Source organism: Corvus moneduloides, chromosome 14 (assembly GCF_009650955.1).
Source record: "Corvus moneduloides isolate bCorMon1 chromosome 14, bCorMon1.pri, whole genome shotgun sequence".
In the NCBI taxonomy this organism is placed as follows: Eukaryota; Metazoa; Chordata; class Aves; order Passeriformes; family Corvidae; genus Corvus; species Corvus moneduloides.
The window spans coordinates 16,207,089-16,234,583 of NC_045489.1; the positions used below are offsets into that span (position 1 = coordinate 16,207,089).

Here is a 27,495-nt window from a genome sequence, read left to right on the forward strand (position 1 = left end):
GGTAAAAAGAAAAGGCAAAAAATCATCATGGCATCAGTATCCTTTGGTACAAATAGTTTAAAAGGACTAAGTTTTTTCTTACAATGGCCTGGTGGTAAAGTGACCTACAAATCGCTACATTTCAAGGACTAATTTGCTATGCAATCCCCTCCCTCTCTTGCACTCTTGTTCTCTGGGTAGAGCAGAAACTGGAACCCACCCAAAGCAAACACTATAGATCTTTTTTGGCAGTTTTTATAGCACAAGTTTTATATGGACACTACATGCTAGATGCTGATGCAAGCATTCTGCAGTACATGCAGTCCCCAAGACCTTCAGTTCCTGCAGACACTTATGCACATACATAAATGAAAGTAATTTCATTAAAAGCGGATGTACTGTTCTGATGAAAAATACTCTGTCTGTCCCTAAACACCCGCAAGATTTGCAAGCCTACCATTGTGTGAAAACCTGGGTCAGATCTCAGGGACCAAATGACCTTCATGTACTTCAGGAAAAGCAACTGTGCTCTCTAGGGGAGCTCCCCTTAAGTTTTAACTTCCACTATTAATCAGGAACAAATTCTCATGACCCCTAGAAAGCCTCAGAGCTGTTTAATGACCATGCTGGCTAGACCTGCCTGGGCTAATAGCACCATTAGTGTGCACTGATGCTAACTTTTTCTCCTCAGCAATGAAGATGCTGGAGCACTCAGTAAGGCCAAGCTCAGCAGCTTGGGCTGATTATCAGGAAGGCTGGGGCAGGAGCAGACCCTCTACTGACACAGGGCTGGAGGCTGCATGCTCCCACACTCGGTGGAAGTCAGCTCCCAGAGAGCCACCTCAGCATGCCCTGTGGCAGGCCAGGCCCCTGGGGATGGGCTGGGAGTGCAAGAGTTGGAGTATCTGTCCGTGAAAACAGACAAGGAAAGAGAAAAGTCCCATCAAGTGCCCTTGGTTGAAACATCCCTTGCATCTGCCAACATGGATTGCTGTTCAGAGAGACACTGGACCGTGTTAGAAAAGGTTTTTAGCCAAGGATGGGGCTTTGGGGAGAGGCGTGGCAGCAACCTCCTGCAGTCAGAGCCATTTAGTCACTCTGTACTAGGATATTTCTCAGGAAATTAAACCCCCACACATAAGGAAGCTAAATATTAATAACACTCAGGCAGAAGGCAGGTATTACCACACTATTACTCCCATCTCAATACTGAAGATGCAGGTGGCTGCCTCTGAATCCCCCAAAACATATGTTAAGTCGGAAAGAGTGAATCTCTGCTAGCACTTACCCAGTGAATGTAAAGCAGCCTGTCCCTGCTGCCAGCAATGTCAGGCTGGGACAGTCTGCTAAAGCACAGGAGAAAGCTTTGATGCCTCATGGCTTAGAAATGGTTCCTTTCTTAATCTCCATGGCACCAGGGCTAAGTACAACAAATCAGACAAGCTGCTTCTGGTCTCCACACCAGCTGCTTTCCACAAGGACAAGCTGTTGCTCACCTGAAACATTTACTAATTTCCGCAGGTCTGACCTGAAGATTTTGGTGCCTTTTGCAAGCGTGCTTATAGGAGTTGGCTATCAGAGCTCAGCTATGGTACAGACACCCCTGTGAACTTCGAATATTACATCTATGATTGCAGCACTGGAAGCTATCAGAGCAACCAAAAAGAGAATCTATTCCAAAGAGAGTCCACAGAAAGGCAGAAATATTTGTAAAATGCACATGCTAGCAGTAACAACAAGATTACTTCATTCCTGTCCTTCAAGCATGTGGTGAGAAGTTAATTATGAAAATTCATTTTAAAACATTGAAAATGTAGCTACTGAATTCCTTATGCCATTTTGGTCTCATAAATTTCAGTAGACTTTGGTAAATAACATATCTTTACCAGGGAAGAAGATGTGATAATTTATTGTCCTGCACTACACAATGAACATTAAATCAGCACAGTAGCTGCAAACTCAAAAGGTCAAACAATGAGAGAATTTGCCTGCAATTAAATTATTTCAACACTGTAGAATACATTTTTCTATAGTAGCAACAAGCTTTTACTCACAATGAAGAATTAATCATAGAATCATTTAGGTTGGAAAAAACCTTAAGGCCAGAGAGTCCAACTGCAAACCTAACACTGCCAGGGATATTATTAAAGTTAAGAAGTGGGCAAGTGTTGAATGCAAATCAACTGAAGACACATAATTTTAGCAGTGGAAACCAGATATATTGGAACCAGAACACTGGAAGTGGCAAAATGAGTGACAGAAGACACAACATGTTAAAATTCACAGAATACAATGTGATTCTAAATAAAGCTATAGACCTGAGAATAAAATAAGATAGAGATAACATCTAGAATTTGGGATAACAGTTTAAGAAATTCACTGAACTAGTTGCAGAAAGATACATTTTGCGGCATCTAAGCTAAAGGTGCCAGTAGGCTGAGATTAAAAAGAAACTGTAAAGTCTGTATTTCTAGCTGTGAGTTACTGAGTTCTAGAAGAGTAATTCCTAAGAAGAGTGACATTCACTCATTTCTGCTATTTTGATACCAAATTACATCATGAAGCTTTGAGGTATTATTTTATATATTTGAAAGATTTCATCCAAAGGGAACTGTAATCCAATTTTGTAATGCTTAGAAAAAGAATTTTCTGGTAAATCTGCATTATTTCTACAGACCTTCTAATGACTCTGGAGTCTCTTGTTCTCAGTCAAGGTGAGTTAAGAAATCTTGGTGCTGCTGGTTATTATTAATGAGTTTTCAGCCTAGAGGACAAAAAAAAAAAAAAAAAGGACAATTCTATTTATTTGAAAAATAGGGTAGAGTCCTTGTAATGCTTCAGTTCTATTGAAGTAGGAAATATATGTTAAGCAGCCCAAAGCCTGTATAGGCATCCTTTTATTTTATTGGAAATATATCCACATTTGAGACTATCAAAGGTCAAAACAAAGTAATCAGGCTTCTTACTGCAACTGGACTGAACTCCACCCAGAATGATTTACATGCCATTTACATTTTTTCCCCAGGATATCGATAGTCCAATGCTAAAGACAGAACAGCTGCTGGTGAGTCTCACCTGCCCTCCTCAAAGATGTGAGCATCACCAGAAGGCAACTTTTGAATAAATGGATAACAAACATCAGCTCCATTCACTGCAGCAGAAACTTAAGTCTTGCATAAATACTTCTTAACATAGATGTCAAGGGGTACAAAGACTTATGTTTGTGCTGATATTCCTCCTATCTAATGACAAGATCTGACAGCAACATCTTATCTGATATATGCCTCAGAAATGCAGTTTCCCATCAAGGCTCCTTTTTCCTAAATTATGCAATTCTCTAGCTCTGAACAGACTAAATGCCCCACAGAATTAAAAAAAAAAAAGTTCAGTGGAGGGGATAGGAATAGATAAATCTATTGCAAAATACCCCTGATCATCTTGCCATGCAAATTGCACAGTGTCACCATGCATTAGAGAAGCTAATAGCTACATGAAATGCTACTTTTCCCCTTAATGGGCTAGATATAAAGCTAAAATTCATGTTTAAATTATGAGATACATCTCTAGAAATGACAGCAGAGCACGCATGTGTTCTGGTATGGGATCAGAAATGTGTTTTTCTGGATTTATGCACTCCATGAAATAAGGGGTTTGGTACACACAAGGCATAGGAACAGCTCAAAGGGATGTATTTCAGTCTGTCCCATATTTTTGAAAATCCAGTACTTCAGTTTAACTCTTGCCCTTCCCAAATGATCTTTGTGGAAAGATCAGAGTGAGAAAACAAACCAGTTTTTACAAAGCAGCTAGGAAAGTACATCTTTTCTTAATGTCATATTGCAAAAAAAGTCATTAAAAAGACTCTGTAAGTGGAAAAAAAAATTTGTTTTCTTCTGTAAAGTTTTAACACAGTGAATCCAATCCTCAGAAAAACAGAGTCAATATAAACACAATCATGTTTGGAACTTTCTACTTATGTAATGACATTAAGTACTCAGGAATTTAAATTGTATTCATTTTGAATGTGGTGACAGTTTCAGATAAAAGGAAAGTGTTTCAGAGGTATATCAAATATGTTTTTTAAATGAAGTCTCTTTAACATTTGAGTGCATATTGTCTGACTTAAAGCCTTGCCACAAAATGTACATCTACATTTCAGAATACATTCTTCTTTTAACATGTCTGTGTTTCAGATTTTATGGAACAGGTATGTCGAAATTTCAGCCCTGAGAACCAAATATCTCCAACTGTTCTTCACACATTTGGAAGTGCAAACATTTCACATCATAGTAATAGAAATTATAAGCAAATAATGGAAATGTGTTTTTCCTTGGAAACAGCTGTGACAGGAAATACATTTCTCTAGCTAGACAACAACAACAAAAAGAAAATAATACTCTAATTCCCTACACCAACACAATACATTTAGGTTTTTTCCTGTCACAGAAGATTTATGAGCAGAAATAGGGAATAAAGAGCAGAGCCATGATTTCAACAATTCTATCAGGCAAAGGAGAAAGCTGGTGACTGGATAAACTAACAGCTGTGTCATTTCAGCATCCTGATGCAAGCAGGGGGATTTTCCTCTGAGCAATAGGTCTGCATTAAACTTTCATAAGCTTATTTTATGCTAGTCAGAATGACAATGAACATTTCTACATGGCTACATGTCTTCTGGACATGAATGCAGCCAGTTTATTATTGACAACGGGATATTTGAATTGATATAGAGATTCAGCATTTCGTTGAATCACTGGTCATCAGGAATCAGTGATGGTGGCAAGCCAAGTAAGGGAAAGGAATAAAAATCTGTGTACAGACCTGATAAGACCATGAGAAACACCTTTTATGAGGACTGTGGCAGAAACACCACAAAATACTTTTCTGGTTTATTTAGGATGTTTCACTGCATTATGACACATGTGCACATACACTGAAAACGTGTAGTTAAATAGCACAGGCACGGGGTATTGGGTGGAATTGCAGCTCAGATTAAAAGTATTCAAGATCCTCCCTTTTCCCCTGTAATTCCACAATCACTGATGCCTTCCCAGTAAGTCAGGATCAGCAGCCACGGGTGCTGCAAAACCCCAGTCCAGCCCCAGATGAAGCTCCTCATCCTCGAGCAAGGAGGAAGACACTGCCACAGCAGGAGACCACACAACACATGCACAAGGGGGAGGTATTGACCAAATTTTATGTGCTTGAATTAGGAACCTTAGCACTCGTCCTTCACCACGGCGCCTTGGGTGCAACACATCGGGGGTTTCACACGGCTCGGGAGCTGTGCCAAGTCCCCTCCAGCCCTCACTGACACCCAAAGCCCCGGTGCTCGGCACAGCCAGGTGGGTTGGCACGGCAGAATTTGCGGTGGCACCGAACTGAGCCCATCCTGATGGCAGCAAATGGGAGCAACCAACCCCTGCTAAGTAATCCCTCCCATCCCGCCCCCGGTGCTGCCCCGCACATCACCTCACAGGGCACACATCCAAAATGTGGCACCACCATCAGCTCCTGGCCTCTGCTTCTGCAACAAAAGAGGAGTATAATGTGGTGGAGCAAACTCCCTCAAGCATCAGACTATTTCAGAAAACTACAGACAAGAGAGAATCCATCACAGACCCCATAACAAAAATTCATTTTCTCTGTTATTCTGTACAGCTCCTAACCACATTAGAGTTCGGGGGATTCTGCAGTAAAGCTACTTTTAGGGTCCCCCCAACAACTGCAGACTGTGACAGCTTAGAACTGCATTTCTAAAGCTGTGTGAACTCTTGTGCCCAGGCAGATGTCAGCTCTCTGCACCTTCAGGCAGCCACAGAGCACAGCAATGACGATAAATTGGTTTCTGGATATGAGTGCTCTTGATTTACATAATTTTAGAACCAAAATGCATAGTTTGAGGCAACAGAATTGTTAATTAGGTGGGAAGAAATGTTCTGCCAAGCTTTCTGAAGGGAGGAACTTTCAGAGCTGATGAGGCTCATGTTGCAGATATCACCAAAAAAAATAAGCACTTTATGTAGGCAGGTTAGGAGCAAAATATACAGCTAAGGTAACTTCATGGGAAATTCTCTTTGCTTGATGTCCTTGTTGCCATCATGGCTTGTGTTAAAATAACCACCCTGACAGGAGAAATCTCAGCATCATAACAGTTTGCTATTACTCCATGAGAGTGTGTTCACTTCAAACTACAAAAATAACTCAGATTAAGTTTAACCCGTTCTTCTGTGCTACCCTGTCAGAAGAAAAGGGAATGAAAACTCCTCACAGGCAGTATAAAATCTAGAAAAGAATCAAACTCAAGGGTGCTAATAGCTATTTGACATGAAAAATCCAAACAAAAAGCACCAAACAAAAAAAAACATAATTACTTGTCATAAAAACCTCCACACGTTTATGGCAGGTTAAACAGAGATCAAGAGAGTAAAAAATTTATCTCTGTACTTATTTTTTGTTCCTTCACTATTGTCAGCTAGGTGCAAAAGAGAAAGAACCAGAAGTCAGGAGACCTATGATTAACATAATTGTTTAATAAAACCCCCAAAAAGGAGAGTAACCTAGAACAAGATACTTTCATGCACTGAAGCCTTTTGTCTTCAAAACTGTGCAAAGAGTGTAAATTAAGGGATTATAAATTGAAAGAGCACAGCTTCCACTTTCATACTTTTTTTTCCTTTTGCCTTTGGCACAGGGACATGAAAACAGCAGAGAACTGACCCTGGTTCATTCAGTAATCAGGATGGCAAAAGAAAATTAAAAAGAAACCAAAGCAGAAACAAAGCGTTTCAACTTCCCACTCTCTGATTTTACACAGGAGCTGCAATTCCACTGATGCCAGAAGAGTCAAGATCAATTGATGCTACTGAAGTGAGGAACAGGTACTGGATGCTGGAAGATGCTTTCATATTCCATCCCAGAGGCACCACTGTATTCTCATCAGTCAAAATAATTAGAAGAATTCTGATGCTGGCTAAAGCATTGTCTGCATAATTTCAAATAAAGTAAATTTTCCTAAATAGCACTTCAGAAGGTGACAAATTCATGCACCTGTGGAGGTTTGCCCTCCTGACTTCTAGATCACCTTATCCAATTTAAAGTATTTTTGGACTTCTATCTTCTGTTCCTCAGGTCCCAGGGCTCAAGAGAAATGTGACATTCACTCAAAGTGAATTATTAACTTGATGAACAAAAATCCAGCTTTACACAGTGCAATTAAATAGTGAAACTCATTATCACAAGATATCACTTAGATGAGAAGCTTAAAAATAAATAGAGATACAAGGCACTGCAAGGATCACCAGACCAGTAAGATTTAAAACAGTGAATGTTGGTAAACTCAGGAAAATATCATCTCCCAGGCTTCAAGGCTTCTCTGTCTACAGTTGTTCTAGAAAGAGACACTCTATCAGGTGAATTCCAGGAGATACAGTCTGATAATACCTAGAATTTGCCTTCCCAAAATAAAAGGCAATATTAAGATGTAGCTCTCTACAGCACAGCAAAGACTACCTCTACCCAACAAGAACCATGCCAGTAAAATAATAGCATGCACGTGAATGTTTCTGGGAACCTCTTTGGAGAGATTAATCACTAAGCAAAAGACTTCTTTTTGTTTCAGTGGCAATAAAGAGCATCATCTTGATCTTATACCATGATGTATTCCAAAACTGGAGTAAACCATGGCTTCTGATATAATTTTATACCTATTGTCAAGGAAACACCAATCAGATCAGCAAAACTGCAATCCCAGCTCCACAGAGCATCTTCAAAGCTCACCCTTTTCTGAGTAGTTTGTTGGTCAGAACAGCCCAACAGCGAAGAGCACTGATACCCCCCGGGCTCTGCTCCACTCCCTGACACAGGAACAATTTGCAGTTTTGTCAAGAAACTTGTTTCTTGAACTGGTACATGCTTTTACAATCCTCAGGCATTAGCTGCTGTTCCACCAGCAAGGTTGGGCATCCTAATTACAGAAACTAATTTAACTTTGACATCTCCTTAGTTGGGATCTAGCTGAAGGCAGCTCAGTGGAGACAGGAGCAGTCACAGAAATATAATGAGACTCGGTTCAAACAGCAGCACTGGAACCACACACTACAAGTACAAGCCTTCCTCCCTTTCTGTTACCCAGTGTTTGCCAGACAAAATGGATCTTTGCTGCTGTACCAGAAGTGATGCCTTGTAATTTTACAGACACTTTCAAAGGCCTTTAAACTGCAGTGGCCTCGCTGCACAACTTTCACTGAAGCATTCTGGAAAAGCACAGGTGCTGGATGATGCTGGTTTGGGGCAGCGTGGAATAAAAACACAAGATTATTTCTTTCATAAGGAGAGAGGGAACAAAAAGAAAAATAATGAGATATAACAAAAGGTAAGGAATTATAATGACTAATTATGATTTTTTTTTTCAAATAATCAAGCTGTAATCCATATCACAAATAGGCTTGGACACAGTTGGCCCTCCTGGCTGCCAGGGCACACTGTGCCTCATTTTTTACTATAATAATACAAAAATAATGGTGTTAAAGAAGTAGTTGGTCTAGAAATACAAATTTTAAATCAATTTCCAAACTAGTTTTGGTTGGTTTCCTCAAAATAGTTAATGGCAACAGGAAAATATGAGTTGCAGAACTAACAGTACTGGTAGGTTTGTGACTCCATAATGTGTAACACAGTGCTGGCACTAATAAAAGCTTTGTTATATTTGGGGTATTTCATGTAAATTCCATGAACTCAAGTGCTAAGCACACGATGAAACATTTTCCTTACGGACACTAATTGGGTTGCTTTCCTTTAATTAGCCATCTGCTTTCATGGAATTACTCCAGATTTTGTAAGTTGAATATCCATCTCTCTGTCAGGTTTTACAGTAATCTGACAACAGGTTAAAAAGTTGTTGGGTGAACACAGAGGGACAGACTGACAGTGTCTCCAAAAAAAATTTAATTGCCTCGGGAAACAAGGTTAAAATAGATGCATAATTTATAGTTGCTTCTGAAGATGGGTCCACTGTCAGGGTATAATGAAGAGCTCAGGAGTTAATTTGATTATTTAAAAAAAAAAAAGAAAGAAAGAAATATATCAAGGGAAATGTATCAATGTTTCAAACATTTGTGGATTTCTGAGGTGTGGGCAGAGAAAATACTGCTCCCACAGATGAGAAGAGCTACTGCTGGATGGACAGATGAGTTAGGGGGTGGTAGGTCAGATTTCTTAATCCTTAAAAAAGTTGAGTGGAAGTTTGATTAAATGTTCAAAAAAAATGCATCCTAAATTCATCTTTACCTCACTTAGCCCACACTGAGCTTCTTTGCTAACTCCCAATAAGATCAAAACAGCCATTAAAATTTGAGAACAATCTTGCACAGTGCAGAGGATACTATTATTATCTGTGGTAACCCACACTGACTATGAAATGCTAAAAAAACCCTGCAGTTCATAATAGTTTAGACTATGGCACCATTGACGCACATTTTTCATTTTTTTCCCCAGCAAAATTAGAACTCTGATAGGCAACAAGAGACCTCTTGCAGCTGAATGGAGATGCTGGAGAGAAACACAGTGCTTCTACCAGCTGGCAGGTCAGGCAAGTGTTCTGTAATCACCTGACTTTATCCTTCTGCAAAAACATACTTTAACTCAAATATTTCCATGTAGCTGCACTGGAGATGTTAATTCCTTGGTCTTCCCTTGAAACACACATGCTGGACTGTAGGCAACAGCAGTGAGCCAGCCTACACCCTTTGCTTTAAAACATGCCATGTACTGTGACTTTCATAAGTCCAAGCCAATCCATAGCATCATTGCAGCTTTGTCATTTGGTGAAAGGGGAGAAAAAAACCCATAAAATAAGTACCAGCTGACAGAAGCAACACATTTGTACCCGTGGATTGGCTCAGAGAACCATTGCACAATCGCCACCCTGAAAAGAATAATTCTGTCCTGCAAAGGAGGAGAAATGCCAGTTTCTCTGCAAGTTCTGATGGCTCAGCAGTTTGATGTCAGTGCTTGGCTGACAACACTTCCACCACAAGTAGGTTACACAAAGCAGCAGTCCCAGTACAGCCAACAAACCTCTTGCACACCCAGAAAAGAGGACTGAACACAGAGCTCTCCATCAGCCCAGGACTCCTCTGCTTCACAGCTGGGTTTGTGCTGGCTGAGTCCACACAGCAGCACAGCACTGCACTGCCTGCTGAGACAGCCCCAGTGCCAAAAAGCCCCCATCACACCTGATTAACCTGCAGTGATGGAGCCTCTCCCCTGTATTAACCTGGTATAGATGATGACTAAATCCTCATTTGTAAAGCAGACCATATCTCTTGCATAAAGAGATCACTGCTAGACAGCAATACCACATACCCAGTTAATTATGATTTTTATAATTTGGGCTCTTAATGGTTTCTTAGTCAGAAAGCAATTATGAAAAAGCTTTGGAACATAAATACTGCATAAATTTTCATAACTTAAGACAAAAAGTTGGTCGATGTTCTCTAAAGCTGACAAACTGCATGCTACAGTAGTTAGAAAGAGTGCAGAGTTTATGTACAACCTGCATGCAAGCTCGTATTGCTCCTATCCACTTCTTACAAACTGGCAATCACAGATGGTCTCATAACAGACTTGGAACAGAAAATAGATCTTTGCATTTGGAATGTGCAAGTTACACTTCTACATTAACAGATTTGTAATTCACAGCATGACACTCAATGAAGGAAGACATGGTAAGGGTGTTGTACATTTTAACATACTTACATAATGAGCAATTATGTTGAATATATTCAAAAATAGAATTTATGTAGGTTGGGAAAAGTCCACAATTAGTAATAATTTTCCTTTCTAGAAGTTCTGATACCTTGAGCGGCCTACATGGATTTTTTGGTGCTTTGATGCTAAACAATTGTTATACAACAAACACTGAACCCAACCTGAAGAAGTAACAGTTTTATTTTGGAAATGACATAATGAAATACTGTGATTCTACGATACTTGAGAGAAGCATTGCAAAAAAGTGCTTTATGATAGTGCACTGTTTTATTTTTCCAGTCATCTCAAAACTTGCAATTTTTTTGTTGTTGTTGTCAGGAATAAAAATAAGGACCTGTTCCTTTTTTCTTGCTAGAAAAAAAAATTAAAAGGACACAAGTTCTGAAGCTCCTGAAATACTGCTGTAGTAGGGAGATGAGATGGCCTGAAGAAAAGAGGAGCTACTCAGATGTGTGAAGGAATGGACAACCTGGTGCACCAGTTCCCTGGCCCCTCTCATTTCATGTTGCATTCCACAATACCACTCTCACCTGCCCAACAACCACAGCAATACACAGCAGCAACACCCAGGTTTAGAATCAATACTTGACATCTTTTCATTTCCAAAATTGTTTTCTCAAACTCCAGGCCACCCACATGCACTAGCCAAGCAGAAGAACAAGGAAGGGTGTGATTTTGTTGATGGAAATGAAAAAGCTGCCTTTAACTTTGCTATTCTTTGGTGTTAATCATTCCACCTCCAAAAGTCTTACCACACTGCATTTCAAGGATGATATACTGTATGGAAAATTTGTAATTAATCCAAACCAATGTCACACATAGACAAAGTGACCTTATTCCAATCAGTGAGAAAGGCAATATAAAAACCACCTGCACCTGCAGTCACTTGCACAAGCTACTTACACTATAAATCACGTAGTCAATAAGGATTCATAACAAACAGAGCTTATTTTGGTTTTGTCACTTACAGCTTGAGCTTGTAAAATCAGGCACATGCAGACAACTTACTTGAAGCAGCTTTTGGTACTGGGTCTGCTGCTGCACATTCCCCTCCCCTCGGCGTTGTGCTCCTTAGCTTTGGGTGCACCTGCAATGCCTGCAGCCTCTTCTACCCTTCAGCTTCCTGCTCTGTCCATCGCTGCAGTTACTGCACGTTGGTTTTGGTTTTATTTTAACCATTTCAAAGCAGCTTTGTTGCTTCTGCTTCTACACATAAGTGATTTTTAGGAGCAATCATTTTAAATACTAATACTTTGATAGAATTTTTTGTTTTGATTTTGTTTGTTACTGCACCATTGAGTGCAATGATTGACAAGGTTCTTACAGGACCTGTGACCTGCACTAAAACCTGCAGTGATGCCAGGGCAGTTTATTTCCATGCCATGGTAGCTGTCAATCATCCTAGAAAGTGGGATTCATTGCTTAAACAAGACTGGACCTTTCTTATTTCAGGAGTAGAAGCTCTGTGAACCACTCTGGACTGGCAGCAATGCTACTTCTCTGTGCTGAGGAGCTTATAAGTCACACAGCCACCAGTCATTTGTCATTTTCTCAGGTCAGAAGATTGCTTTGCAAACAGGATTTAGCCCATGAGTCACTATTTGGCCTTCTGTTCACTAGAAAAATCAATTATCAGCTCAAACTGCCTTTCTTCTGTGACTCCAAAGCCATAAGGAAAGCACCTTGGATGCCCTTTCTTCCAGAGCAGGAAAAAGAGAAAACTACAGCAGCATTATTGCCCTCTTTCATCCTTTCCTCTTTATCAAGTTCTCCAGTTCCAAAGTGCAAGGAGCAAGAAGACCTTGGCCTTCTGCAGCAATGGTCAGCATTTATTGCCAGGGCTTCTTCAACACTGATTATTACCTCAGAAGAGATAAAACTATATATGAACAATTATGTTTGACTTCTGTGCAAGCAGCCACTTCTGCCTGGGAAGCAAGAATGAGTGATGTACCTCTAAATAAGCCCAGTGAGTAACACTTTGGAAGACTACTGGAAGCACATTAGGGTTACTCAGCACAGCTGGGAAATTTTTCCTCTCAAAGTTGAGTATATTCCTCAGTCCATTCAAGTGTGCCAAGACAAGGAAGGGCTTGCACAATCAGGTTTTCATTTCCCCTCCCAGCAGAGATGTGTATGGAAGTCACATGTAGAAATGTTTTCCAAATTAGCCACCAGTAACATCACAGAGGCTTCTTTAGCCACATTCTTCATAGCTATAGTTACATTAGTAAACAGAAAATGTACTTTCTTAAGTTAAGCCAACTAATTTAGGACTGACAAATTGAATGACTCATTTCACAAGTGTTTCGCATTCATTTCTCAGTAAAATTAATCCCGAGGAAGGAAAGCTGCTTCTATAGTAGGCATTAATATATTTAGTATCATACTTGTTTCTCCATGCTTTGCCTCCTCAGTTTTATGTATTTTCCACCAAGAAAAACAAATGGCATACCACAATAAAATGTTGGTGTCAGTTTAAGCCTCAGTTTGGAGCACTGGGGAGTTCTTGGCAAAACTCCAGTCTGGTTAAAGATTTCCCCCATGTCCCCGTGTCCTGAATTCTCTGCTGACATCCCAGAATGCTTTGTTCTCTACAACTTCAAAGACTTGTGGCTTTTCAGAGATGGGGAACAGACGTCACACACACTCTTTACCATAGGAAACAATTGTGGGGGGACTCAAAATGCCCATCACCCATCCCTGCTGCCCAAAGGCAGCAGGTGAAGTGTCCCCAAAGGGATAGAAGACTGTCAATTAATCTCCACAATTATACAGAACACAAATACAACTAGAGACAAATACTTAAACCTCATTTCTCTGCTGAGTGTTTAAGCTCAGGGAAGCTGGACAGTCAGTAAATACAGAATTTCATGTTTGATTTTATCAGGGATAGTAGAACATCACATCAAACAACTCACTTCCCAGTGAGTCTGACAACACTTTTGGGCTGCAAAGAGGGTACCAGCTATGCTGCAGGGTTTTATGTGCATTTTGAATTGTGAGTGCCTGGAATTTGCACTCAGGAGTAGCAACAGGTAGTTTTTTGTGGAGCAGTGCTTGTCTCGAGTCCTGCTCTCACAGTTCTTGAAAACTGAGGCCATGGCACAACTCAAACACCAGCAGCTTCCCCTCTGTGTGCAATAAAATTCCCATAACCTGGCTTTCAGGAGACCCTGGGCACACAGAGACTGAGACTTGTTTGCCTCATTCACTTTTAATCAAATTCTGCTGTTTGAGATTTTTTAATTTATAGCTTTACATCATTGCAAACTTTATTTCTCCTAAAAAACATTTCACATGGGAGACTTCCTGACATGCAAGAGTTTGGGTCACGCTGTCCACCAGAAATCCTTGGTCAGAGGTTAAAAGTACAGTCACCTTTGAAGCAGGTGGTCATGACTTCTGCTGTGCCATGGTGCTGTCAGAGATTTCTGCTACCACATAACTCTGGCACCTTAATAACAGTAAATTCAAGTATTACCCGAATTTGGACAGAAACAAGTTCTTTACTCCCTTTTGTAAGGTCCCTGGGCTGTTTTACAAGTGTCTGTTTTGGGAATAATTTTGAGTTGGCTGCAAACATGGATCATCAGACTAAGAAGATGGTAAAGGTTCTTTTTAAAATCTAGCTTTCAGAAAAGGGAAATTTGTTTTTAAAACAATACAATACAATAGCTTTGAGGCAAATTCACTCATCCACAGTCAAATACAATTTCTCTTTATTTAACATGCTCTCACCTTAACTTCTAGAATATCAAAACCCTCACTTTCACGTGCACATCTGCATGTCAGAAAAAAAGATACATTTTTGCACTAAATTCAAAATGCTTGCCATGCACTTGGAAATGGGAAAAATAAAAGATGTGCTTAAATACTTCAATGCAAAAAAGCACCAGAACCAAACAATTTTTTTTTTTTAATAACCTCTTCACTTAAACCAAAGCAGAAACATTGCTAGCCACCAATTTTTTTCTCCTTCTGAGTGTCCTTTTGGATCCAGTACCATGAGATTAAGGAAACAAGTAATTTCAGAGAGATGGGATCATTCCTCCATCCAAAGTGTGGTTCCCTGGCTGGTGTTTGACTGCATGCTGCCAAGGAATTCCTGCAAACATCCATACAGCTGCAGATTTCCTCTAGGAAACACAGATGGAGCTGAAGCAGTCAAGGCAAAAATAAAACCCCTACAATCTCCCTGCACTGGAGAATTTGTGCAACACCTCCTCTGGTGCTGCTGTACATGAGCTGCTGACACTGGCACAGGGGAGCAGCAAGAGGCAAACACTTGAATTAATTGGCATGGCCCGATGTTCCTGGCAGTCTGGTCTCTGACAGAGGTTTGCCCCCGCTCTAGAAGCCCCTGCATGTTCAGGCCACTGACTCCAGCATGAGACCTCTTGGCACTGGAGTTACTACAAAAAAAGCATTAACCAGACTGATCAATCCATCAATACAGGCTTTAAAACAGGAGAGGAAAAGCTGTCAAGGGATTTCAAAGACTGGAGTGACTTTTGATTTGGTTTTCATCAACAATTCGGCTTGGAAACAGTTACCAAGGAAGGAAATGTTCGTGAGAACAAGGAAATGCCTTTTTTGCATTTAGAGCTTTTCTTTTTAAAAAGAAAATCAAAGAAAATTCTCAGGACAGAGCCCTTCTTGTGCTTCCATCACCCCTTATAACCTTTCTCAAGAATAGTACATCCGATTGATGTACTATTATTTATTCCTTTCCTTATTCCTTAAAGGAATTTCCCATTCCTTTATTCCACTGATTCTCCCACAAACTATACCCTAACCAGCCTTTCTCTGCAAGGCCAAAACAGTATGAAGGTGCTTTTTAGGGCAACATAAGCTTGTACAAGGCTGATGCCCCGTGACAAGCACAAAGCCAGTCTAAGCGAAGTACTGATTGGAAAGAACTACTGGAAAGTTATCAGTTTTTAAGGTAATATTTTATATAATAGTAAGATTAAAAATCAAGTAATATATCCAGCTCGAAGCTATGCCAAATGCAGAGAGATAAAGCATACAGACAAATATCACTGGCTTCCAGACAAAGCTGGTAACTTTTTTTCTGAGAGCAATTCTGATATTACAAAATATTTCTGAATCAGAATAAAGCCTTAAAGATGCCTTATTTCCTGCAGGAGCAAAATTATGAGTAATAATCTTCTGGAAAGCTTAGGTGCTTTTTCAAGCAAATGAAGCACTTTGCTCTCCCAGTTCTGCTTTGTCCAGAGCTCTGACTGCATTTGAATGTGTCAGGATTTGGACCTGGACCACAATGGTGTCAACAGTGACCCACAGCCCCACCAGACAAGCTGAAGTAAGTCTGCCAGGGTTTCATGGGAAGCTTGTGTAAGCAAAAGAATTTTTCTGCAAAAGACCTTTAGAGATGAACAAACCTTAAATTAAAATAATAATTTTTTTAAAAAGAAAAACTTTAAAGCATTTTCTTGAGAAACTCATGAGAATTCAGATTTGAAACTTGCTTTCAAATCCAATGAATATAAAGTTCTCTGGATTTTCTAAAATGCTGCAGAACCAAAACTGCTCTAAAGGAAGCCACCAATCAAGCATGTATCCCAATTCTTTCAAATACAAACCACTGAAATCCATTTGCTACAGTCCTGACAAGGAAAGTCAGAGCTGCCTTTTTGCACAAAAACCTCTAAGGTTTGTCCAGAGACACTTTCATCTATCAGTGTCCATTTGGGAAGATTAGTGGATCAATCCCCTTTATAACAGAATCTAACATTAAATGCTTTCTAATGTTAATGGGTTTTTTCCCCACTTTCTTCCCTTTCTTCCCCAGAAGGGAAGCATAGACAGATATTTCTTGTTACTTTTACTAAGCCCATTTCTCTATCCCTGGTGTTTTCCTCCTTCACTTTTCCCCTTTGCTTGAATACCTCTCTCTTTACCCTGTGTGTCCACAGCGCTCCTCAACAGGGCTGTGTTTGTGCTCTTTACCTTGTTATTGCAGGAGTGACACCTCTTGCTTGCACTCACTACAACAAAATTGCACTTTAATCAGTAAGGTTGTTCAGCCCTGGCACATTATCAGGATGGGCCCCTATGAGCAGCAGAAGACATTCCTTATTTGTCCTTGAGATGAGGTGCTGTTCTCAGGCTCAACTGCCTCACATTTAAAAGCTCTTATCTCACTTCTCAGCTTTCCCTCACTGTTAACTGAAGAAACTAATAGGCAATCTTTCTCAGGCAAGGGACATTTGTTTGGATTTACAAAGATGTCAATATCTGTGTATGACAGGCCTACCCCCAGCACAAACATCTTGTATGGATTTTTGGCTTTTGCTGTAGCTCATTTCCAGTCCTTTCCCCCCTTCCTCTCTGACTCAATCCAAGCGTCATCTCTAGATTCCTTTCTCCAAAATAGTAACTGCCCTTTCCAGATTGGAAACTATTAAAAGGAATAGTTTGATGAAGTTAAGAAAATCATTATGTCTATAATCTTTCCACACAGAGGAATCATGTGTCTTTAACAGGAGGAAGTGAGTGCAGGAATACTTATCAGTAGTTCAGAGCCCAACCTGTAACTTTATTTTGCAAAGGGGTCTCCAAACACGTTTTTTCAAGCACAGAGAGTGGAAGTACAGCAAAGTTCCAGCATTTTATAGCAGTCCTGTGGGCAAAACTAGTTCTGCTTGTCTTTTATGTTGCCCATCAGGAAAGTTATCAAATGATGGAAAAAGGCTTTAATGTCCGTGTAATAGCTGAAGGCATCACACAAATCTAGTAATTCTGACTGCAGAAGTGAGATCAGAGAATGCTATCACATTCTGCAGCCAGGTCACTCCAGTACTCCAGATAATCACACTTCTTTCAGGTCCAGGTTTCTTACAACTGAAATACAGTCAGAGGCATGATCTGCAGTGGCAATTTACTGCCCGACACAAAAACATCAAGAATGGAACAAAGTAAAACAACAACAAAACAAAAAAAAAATCTAATTTTTCTTATTTTGGAGGTAGCCAGGATTATTACTGCTTTATCAATTTATTGCTGCTTCTTCCTTTCTTATCACTGCTGCCAATGAATAACAAATTGGAATTTGTTTGCTCTAAGACACATATTCAGCAGAAGAGTTGTCAAACACTGGCACTGGCTGCCCAGGGTAGTGGTTGAGTCACCATCCATGGAGGGCTTTAAAAGACACATAGATGTGGCACTTGGGCACATGGTTTAGTGGTGGGCTTGGCAGTTCCAGGTTGGACTTGATGATCTGGGAGGGTTTTTCCGACATAAATGACTGTAACCCTATATCTACAACTTTGAAAATGGACTTTCCTCAACTCCAGGTTACTAGCAAGGCTTTAGAGATGGATCTACTCTGAAACATGGCACAATGTAGATTTAAAAGGACTGGGTCAAAGGCAAAAATAAGGGGACAGACACAAAAACAGCCCCTAGAGAAGGGATGAAAGCATCCCTGCCAGCCCATGACAGCAGAGAGCTCGGCACACCTGGCAGAGGTGAGAAGCTGCATTCTGCAGTGGCTGGGGACAAGTCTCCCGTTGCACACATATCACAGTTTCATTTTATAGAAGCAACAGCACTCCCTTACTGCAGCATACACAAAGCAGAACATGGCTTATCATACATTTGCAACCTCCAGACTGAGAGATTTTAGGGTCTACAACTCTCCCACTGACTTTGTTGTGCTGGCCAGTTCTTTGAAGCCCTGTCTGCAGCTCAGAAATCAGCTGTCCAAAAGAGCTCCCAGATTTTTCTCAGAACTCTTACAGACAGAACTTCTTTCAAACAGGCTCAGGTTATTGTAAGGTACCAATGCCAAAGACCAGAAGGCAGCTGCCAACATGATCTCAGGAACAAGGAGGGGCTCCCTGGCAGTGACAACTCTACAAGATGCTGTAGCCTACCACAGAGCTATCACAGCTCTCCAACATTCTTCACTTCTTCTGTATTTGCATATCTTGCATATATTTCCATATCCTTATTTTCCTCTTTTATAATAGGAGAAGTCCTTAAACCTGTATTTGGGGTTATATTGATCTAACAATAAAACAGGCAATAGAGCTCTTAATACGTGTTTGGTAGTAAAAAGATAGATCCTTTTCCCATGCAGGACAGCAATCTAAAGAAAGGAAATCATGAAACAAAAACACTTTTCTGAACATTAGTCCCATATCACATTAAATTCAAAACTTGATGTCAAGTAACAAATGCTATGTCTGATGAGTAACGTTTTATCCATAGAGGCACTTGTTTCAGTTAGAGTTTAACATTTGGTAAAAGTAATAAATCCATTTCAAAGTAAGTCTTAATTAGCTGGTCATGAGACATTGAATTTAACACTGATACATCCTGTCAGTTCTTTCTAGGCAAGGTCCTGGGTGAGATTTGCTTATGCAGCAGAGCAGAATTGAATTAATGGATTACAAAGTCTAAAGAGGAAATAGATTTTTAAGGGGAATCCTGAGGCTGGACAACAGAAGCAGAGTAAATTGCTGTGGGAAGACAACCTGGAAGACTTAAAATGCAATCGAACTGCTTTATCCTTGTGTGCTGTAATTGGTAAACAAACCCAGAGTTACTAAGGGAACTAAGAGAAGTCCCTGCAAAGGTAATATAAATTATGGATTTATGTAGAAGAAAAACCCTTGGGAAAATTAAACTATGATATCGCTTCCCTTGGCATTTCCCAAGCCTGTAACATTCCTGACAGGCATTATCTAGTTTTCTCCTGAGAGAAAAACTTCTGTTGAAAGATTCTTTTTGACATCATTTTTACAGAGATGGGATCAGCACAAGGCACAGTATCCAGGATGCAGCTACACTAAGACCAGGGGCTTTCTGATTTGTTCTCTTTCCTCACAAATCCTAGCATGCCCTTTGCTTCTTTTTGAGAGCTGCTGGCACTTTCATATTACTATTCATTATAAATGAATAATAAAGAATATAAAATTCCAGCATTAATAGCTAATCTATCCATACTACTAACAAAACCAAACACTCTCTGCTGTAAAGCCAAATAGCAAAACAACTGGATAAAGTATTTTTCCTTTATGTGCTTTCCCAACAACGCTTCAGGACTATTTAAATTTTCAGTGCAAACTTGAGAGGTGTGCACTGGAAGCTGCTCTTGTCCATTTTCTGTTAATTTGAAAGAGGAGAGACTTACTAATCCTAATTGTTTTCTGCTCCCAACTACTTCAGCACAGAGGAAAAAGCTGAACAAACTCATGTGTTTGAGTAAAGCCTTGTCCTTCATAAGTTTAAATTCATGAGTTCTTGACACCAGCTTTCACACATACACATAGCATCTATCATCTACTCTCAGATACTGTGAATATGAGTGTTGAATATTAATTTCACTACTTTTTCCTCTCTCCTTCTGTCAAAATAATGTACTTTAACCCCACAGCCCTCAGAAACAGAAAACAGAAAATATAAACTAACGAGGACTTTCAACTTCCACAGTTTAAAGCACTCTGGCATCTTGTATTAACTGGAAGACTTTTAGGAATCCAATTACTGGGGTGGCAGCTTGCTGCAGATGATTCCTCTGCCTTAAATAGATTCTGTCTGCAAGAATTGATCAAACCCCACTTTATATCACACTGTCCCTCCTCCTTCCAACGTGTCAGGACCTTCCACCTCCTCCAGCTACATGAATACTTGTTCCTCTTCATTTGGTTGTATTTGTCCATCCACATCACTAAGATGCCTCACCTGACAATGGCATTTACACAGCTGGTGAATAGAGGGGCAGAAATGGTTTGAAATTCCAAATAGCATCTGCTTTTGTGGCAATGAATACCCATGATCTCCTTCTACACCCTAAAATGCTGCAAAATATGGCTTTTCCCTGCCTGGGGTAGAAATAGTTCACACTCCATCTGCCAACACGTTGCAGATCTTTATGTGCTTTTAAGTTCACTCATATATTTTGACCACCAAAAATCTGCAAAAGGATTTATTGAAAGCAAACAGAGACAGATATACAGAGTTAACAAATAACAGAGTTATTTGAGGCCACATCCATCCTCTGAGCCAGCAGGACAAGAGCCTGCCCAAGCCAGAAGACCTTTTGCCCCACTAACAGAACTAACATGCCTGGTAACAGCCACAGTATTTGCTCTCTGTCAGAGCACCATATTCACACAGCTTTGTGGCACAAGGAATGCCCATAGGGTATCTAAGGCCCTGCTTTGTTGTGCCCTTCTCAGCAAAAACACAAAACACAGTCAAACATTCCAGAGACTTATGATAAACCATTGCTTTTCCAATAATTAACAGCACAAAACACTAAGAAGGATTGTTGAACACATTCTGGGTTTGGGTTTTTTTCTAAATAAAAATAAGATAAATAAATAGGAAAACCCCCAATATTTGGAAGAGTAATGCAAGCATGCATTAAAAATAGGTATTAAGCCTCTATTTCCAAGGACAAATCTATTGGTATTAGGAAGCCATGAGTGATCTGTACTAGGCAGTGCTAGAAACTTTCCCACTGCTATCTATCCAAAGTCCCTGGAGTATCCCTGAGCCTCTGTGCTGTAACAAACCTATAACCAGGAGAGCAAAACCAGAGCAGCTGCCAATGCTGCATCACAGGGGGCTTGCTAGGGAGTTGTTTAGGATCCAGGGGATTCCCAGGGCAATGGCATTTCAAGATATATTGCAGATGGAGCTACTCTACCAGTCATGCTCTGAGAAGTCTTATCAATTTATTAAAACTAAGAGAGTGCTGGAACAAACAAAAAACCCCAAGGCATATTGTAGCAATTGGCACAGAATTTTCAAACACTTCATCAGGTCTAGTCCTCACCTCCACAGTCAGAAGAGAAAATAACATTCCCAGGTTTTTTTCTGGAGTAAAATGTCTGGGGTTACTACAAGAAAAATTAAAATATTAAACCATGTAAATATTATGAAGTTAACTTCTTCCTCTGATGACAAGAGGAAGAAACATCTTCAGGCAATGGTTACAAATGTGACATTGGCCCAGCAATGGTCCATTAAATTAGAAAAATACTGCAATTGATTGAGAACACTTGGACTGCACTTATACAGAAAATTCTGATAGGATAAAATATCTTCTCATCAGAAAGGTCAGGCTTTTGGAAAGATGGTTTATTCTTAACGGAAACTTAGTGAATTTTCAGGCTCTTGAAAAGATGATTTATTCTAAACAGAAACTTCGTGAATTTTTTCACTTCATTGATCAAATGTATCAGGAAAATAAATCAAATTATTATTGATTTATTGGCAGGTCTTGGAGACCAGTAAAAGTATTCTTTTTGTATCTTCCAGTCCAGGAAGATTCACAGCTTGAAAAAGCAACCTTCTGTCACAGAGCAAGTATTAGATTAAATATGAGAAGAGCAATATGTTTTTGTCAACAGAACTTGCTGCAATGCTATATTCAGGCATCTGAAGCATTTTTCAGCACTGCAGAGCATATTAAGAGATGAATTCATGTCACTACACACTGTATTACATTCGAGGGTAAGTAATTTGCAGCAGGTATCGAGTTTCCTACTGGTTTTGCATAAAGTTAGCAAACTGAGCTTGTAGTAGGGACTACAGTGAGCCAGAAATGTTCTGGTTTTCAGAAGAAAACGGCAATCCAATGAAACCAAAATGTTTAAAGGGCCATTTGTTCTGCAGCATTGTGGGCTGTGGCTAGAACAGGGGGTGAGAGATCTGTCCCAAAGTCGAGGTCATGCCCCTCTCCTCACTGTGTTTTAGGGCAAAGAAGGACTCACAGGTGTTTCTCTGGCTCCAGTTTCTCCCTGTACTGGGAGCAATGGAAAACAAGAATTCCTGGATCTCTGTGCACTGGTGTCATGGTTTAACCCTGTCCTGCAGCTCAGCCCCACACAGCCACTTGCTCAATCCCACACCAGAGAATGAGAAAAGTAAAAGTGAGAAAACATAACAAATCAGGAAACCAAAGTAAACCTGCTCCTCTACTGTGGTCCATCATTTCATACCTGTGAGTTTACCAGGAACTGCACCAAAGCTCTGGGGCAAACACAGTGAATTAAGGACTCATACTTCAGAGGATTTTATCTTATGCTAAATACAGTGTACATTTACTTGGAAGAGGATATATTTCTCGTTGATCTCCCCATGTCAGTTAAATGTCACTGATATCTCTGGCTGCCAGAAGTGGTAAATAAATGTGATAAACAACATGTACAGCCTAGTCAAATGTATCCTTATTGCAATGAATCAAGGGAAGTATTATGAAAAATGTTTGCAATCAAGCCAAGAATATCAACCCATTACATTTTAGTAAATACTGTTATTTTACATATTGACACCATTTTATCCATATTATGTCATTTTACTGATGATATTTGTCACAGCAGGTTTTCCTTCATGTAAAATTACACATTTCCCAGCGATTTGATCTCTGACGTACTTTGTATTTGAAATTTTCCATTTGCTTTGGATGACAGAAGTCGAGCCAAATGAACCTGGGCAAAAACTTGGCAAAAGACAGAAACTATTATTGTCAAGTCCAGGTAATCCACATCTGAAAGCTGCTAATCAAAATTGCACAAGCAAAGCAAAAATATTGACTGCACTTCCTATTACCTTGCAAAAATAAACAGATTCATAGCTCTGCTGAGGCCTTTACTCATTAATTCCCTGTGAGAGTTAAATTTGAAAATTGAATGTTCTAGCCATGCATTATTTTGCCATGTTATAAAATTCTAAAGTGAATTAATCTAATAATGAAAAAATTCTGACCAATAGAGGTTAAAAGCAAAAGCCATGTTTCACATTCCTGTAAAAAACCTAGTAAATCATTTTTTTTTTTAAATCTGCTTGTGATAAGGCCATAGGCTAAATATTTGTGCCTTTTTCATCTTCCCAAGTCTAAAAGACTCCCTGGATTTACATTAGCCATCATAATTTTGACACATTCAAAGCAAATGAAAGATGAGTATTTCCTATAGAGATCTTGTATCTGGGATTGAATGGGGCTGAGCCCTAAATTAAAATACCATAGGCAGCTGGTTAAAGAACAGCTCCTGAGGCTGGGAGGCAACAAACTCGAGTCTCCCTCATACCCCCAAGGTTGTAGCTCAGGCAGGAACACAAATTACCCAGCACCACCCAACCTCTCCAGGAAATCTGGCCATGGGAAGGCAAGTGGGGTGGGACTGCTGCTCCTGAAACCATGAATACACTGTCCAGTGGTGACCCAGAAGTGCAAATTAACTCCTGAAGGAGCTTGGACTGAAGGAGAAACCCCCGTGATGGAGATATCATGACTACTTGTAAAGCTTTTCTGGCAGAAAACAGAAAACAAAAAAGAATATATCACAGAGATTGCATGTAGAAAATGCTACAAGCTGCATGCTATAGGCAAAACAAACTTGGAATCAGAAGACAAGGGAAACAACTTTGTGCCACTGACTTCTTTCTTATCTTAAAAGGAAAAAGTCCTTCTGCAGAGCTAATGAATGGAGAATCAACTGAGAGTTGCTCTGCATAAGGCTCTACAATATGACCTTTCTGAAGCTGTGTAGCTCCAAGACACTATTTTAATTGAACAAAAAAAAAAAAATCTGTAGTCCTGATTAAGAAGAAAAAGTCAAGAGGTTGTTAAATTCAATGCCCAAATGTGGAAAAAAAAAAAGTCAAAACATGATCAGAGTATCGTTTTCTGTCTTGTAACAGCACTCTCAGGCTCTTCTGATCAACTTTTTCCTCCTTTAGAAAAGTCCACACTGCTTTAATTGCATGGGATATAACACAATAAAAAAGTAACTATGTATGTGTTCTGAACACGCTGAAAAACAAGAGTCAAGGGTCCTCTGAGACAGAAATCAATTTTCTGTAAATCAAGCAATCCCACCTTGTTTTATCAGACAGGGTCGTCCTTTGATAGGAAGAAATACCAGTGCCAGAAGGCTGATGCACACACAATCAATCTCAGTGATGAGGTTCCCTGTTAAGCACAGTCCTCTAATTTCTGTGTGTGGCACCTCACCAAATTCCCCAAAAATTAAATAGAAAGAGGCTACCCATTAAGTTGCCATAAACCTCTAGGGACAGGGAAGGTATTCTTGAGAGAGTCCCACTCCACCATTTCCCTCTTTTTAGACTCTTTCCCAAGCAACTTTTCTGGTATGCCTTTGAAAAAACTCAAGATATTGGGCTAGATCAACCTTCAGTTCAATTTTGCGTAGTCGTACTTACATTATTAAAAAACACATTTTTTAAATCTTAATCCTTACACTTTATTTAATTTACATGAAACCAAGAAGCCATCTCTTTGAGGTGCATTAGAGACCTATGAAGATGCCTCCCAACCCAAACTATTCCATGATTCTATGACACTGCAGGCAGAGTGGATACACTAGAATATGCAACAGCCTGCAGTAATGTAAAAATTGGCCCAACTCCAGGCAGCTGCTTCATAGCTGGCAGTATGTGTCACACAGGAAGGGTCTACAGACAGCAGGGAGGGAGGAAAAGAGATGATCAGCACATTCCCATGGCTCGAGCATCTGACAGGAGATGGTCTGTGCAGAGAGGAGCAGCGCCCTGGCAGACAGAGAGCAGGGAACTCCTGTTGAAGCCCACCACAGTGACCAGAACAGTCACTTATGTACTGTTTACTTCTTCTCACTTCCACCACTGGGTTCCCATCAGCATCCTCTGAGGCATAAAAATGACAACTCTGAATCATACCTTTGTCAGCTTTCATTAGGTTTATCAGTGAAACTGAGCCATCCTGCACACGGGGGATTGGGTTCACTCTTACAGATCAGTTACTGGAAATAGAAAGAAGAATATAATTAATTTCCTTCTTTTCCTTGCAGGACACTAATTCATCAAGTGATGTGCATGAAGAAGAGCTATTGCACTGGCACACAGACTGAGCTGCAAGTTGTCCCTTGCTTATGAGAATGCCCCATGTTGTCTTCTCAAGCACAGCCATGTGGAAACCAAGGGCAGGCATTTTTGTTCCGATGTTTTAGACTGAGCCCCACAAGATACAGGAAGAACTTCAACTTCTGTATATCAAGAGCTACCATTAAACCAACAGAACAGTGCAAGTATCTTAGAAACTAGACAACCTACAAAGAGTATATATAAACCCCATTTATATATAGATTTAAGAGCCCAACTTTATCACCCACCTTAAAAGCGCTGGCTTCTTATCAAATCAGTAACACTCTTCAGCAGAAGCAGAGACAGATTGCATGAAACATGTTGTGATTTGCTAAGCTCTGTAAATATAAACAAAAAAGGTATTAAAAAAGTGCTTATGAAAAATACGTAGCCAAAAAAAAAAAAAAAAGAAGAGGAAGGAAAATACACATAAAACAAGTGAGATATAAATGCAAATAATACTGCAGAATTTAGGACATTGTATAAAATAAACAGATTTAACCATTTATATGGGATACTAAGAAAAACCTCACATTCTGTTATTGACAGCTGAAGAGGATTTAATAACAGCAGGGAAAGAGTGGAGGGCAAATTAACCCCAGTTAGGCAAGAAAAAATTTTTTTTAATCATAAGATTTAAAACTTTGAGGAGTGTAAATTCTCCCGCTTCAAGTCTTTATTCAGCTTCTCATAGATGGAAGGAGGAAGCAAAATCCCCTGGGGGAAGCTCTTCTTTTATTGCTCCAGCAATTTTTCTCATGTTCTCCCTTCAAAAAGCTGGTCCTGACTATTACTAGAGACAGAGTGCAGAGATAGGGGAACTTTGCTTTTATCTCATGTGACAACTCCTATATTATAAAATCCTAAAAACAAGAAATCCTGAGTCCTAAAAAATCTTTCTATCCTCAAGTGTAGGAATCCAACTGCACCAGGAAGAATTGACAAAAGCCTTTTTATTGATTTCTGTGGACATTACATGGGACCCCAGAGATGTCAGCACAAATGAGATCTGTAAAATATATTCACAGTCCTGTCAAAACCTGAAGACTAATAACCTAATGTGAAGTCGTTAAATTGGTGATACAAAGATATCCATCAAAATTTTATTCAGGGGTGTGAACATTTCAAGTGACATCAGGGTAATATGAGCTTGTAACGCAGGAAAGGGATGTGTTTCCTTTTGCTTTTCAAGTCCAGCTGAACACTGTCATCCTCCTCAGGCAAGTTATGATGATGAGGAGGAAATTAAATTCACAACTGAGAAAAATGTGTAAATCCACTGGAAAGTGAGCCAGAGAGAAAATTCTGCAGGAGCCTCTGCCACAGCTGCTGGCCCACGGTGCCACTGCTCTGCTCTCAGAGCCCAACAGCAAGGCTATAGTATGAGGTGAAAGTGGTGAGTGGGGAAAAATGCATCTTTCAGATGGCACAAAAAAGCAAAACACACAAGAGTGGCCTAAAACAGGCTTTAGAGTTAGTGGATGAAAACATTCATTCTACAAAATAACTTTGCTATCTTCGGCTTGGGCCTTTTGTGTTGAAGTCCCTCTGTAGCAAACAAAGATCACTTTGTTTTAATTTTCTGCCCTAAAGTAAAACCACCTACCAAGAGCTTACAGTTATAACAAAATTCCCCTTATTACGTTGCTTTAACATAGGATGTGAACTCCATCCTTGTTTTTACAGCCTAATTCATTAACTCTCATGAAGTTCTTGGGGGAGATCTGTTTTCCATCTTTGAATTTTCCAGAACTGACTTAAAAACTTGAACTTACCACCTCAGAACTAAAACCAGAATGATTACACCAAAATATACACAGAAACCTTCCCAGATAC

The 27,495-nt window shown here is 39.8% G+C and overlaps 1 protein-coding gene across 1 annotated transcript in view; it reads right to left on the bottom strand.

Annotated features, from left to right (window-relative positions):
- Positions 1 to 25,986, bottom strand: part of HTR2C (5-hydroxytryptamine receptor 2C) — a 263,054-nt gene extending 237,068 nt beyond the window's left edge. The window contains exons 1-2 of the mRNA XM_032124096.1: positions 25,908 to 25,986; positions 25,456 to 25,538 (exon numbers count right to left, since the gene is read on the bottom strand). The gene's annotated coding sequence lies outside the window, so the exon portion shown is untranslated. The remainder of the gene's footprint in view (positions 1 to 25,455; positions 25,539 to 25,907) is intronic.
- Between the last annotated feature and the right edge of the window lie 1,509 nt (positions 25,987 to 27,495).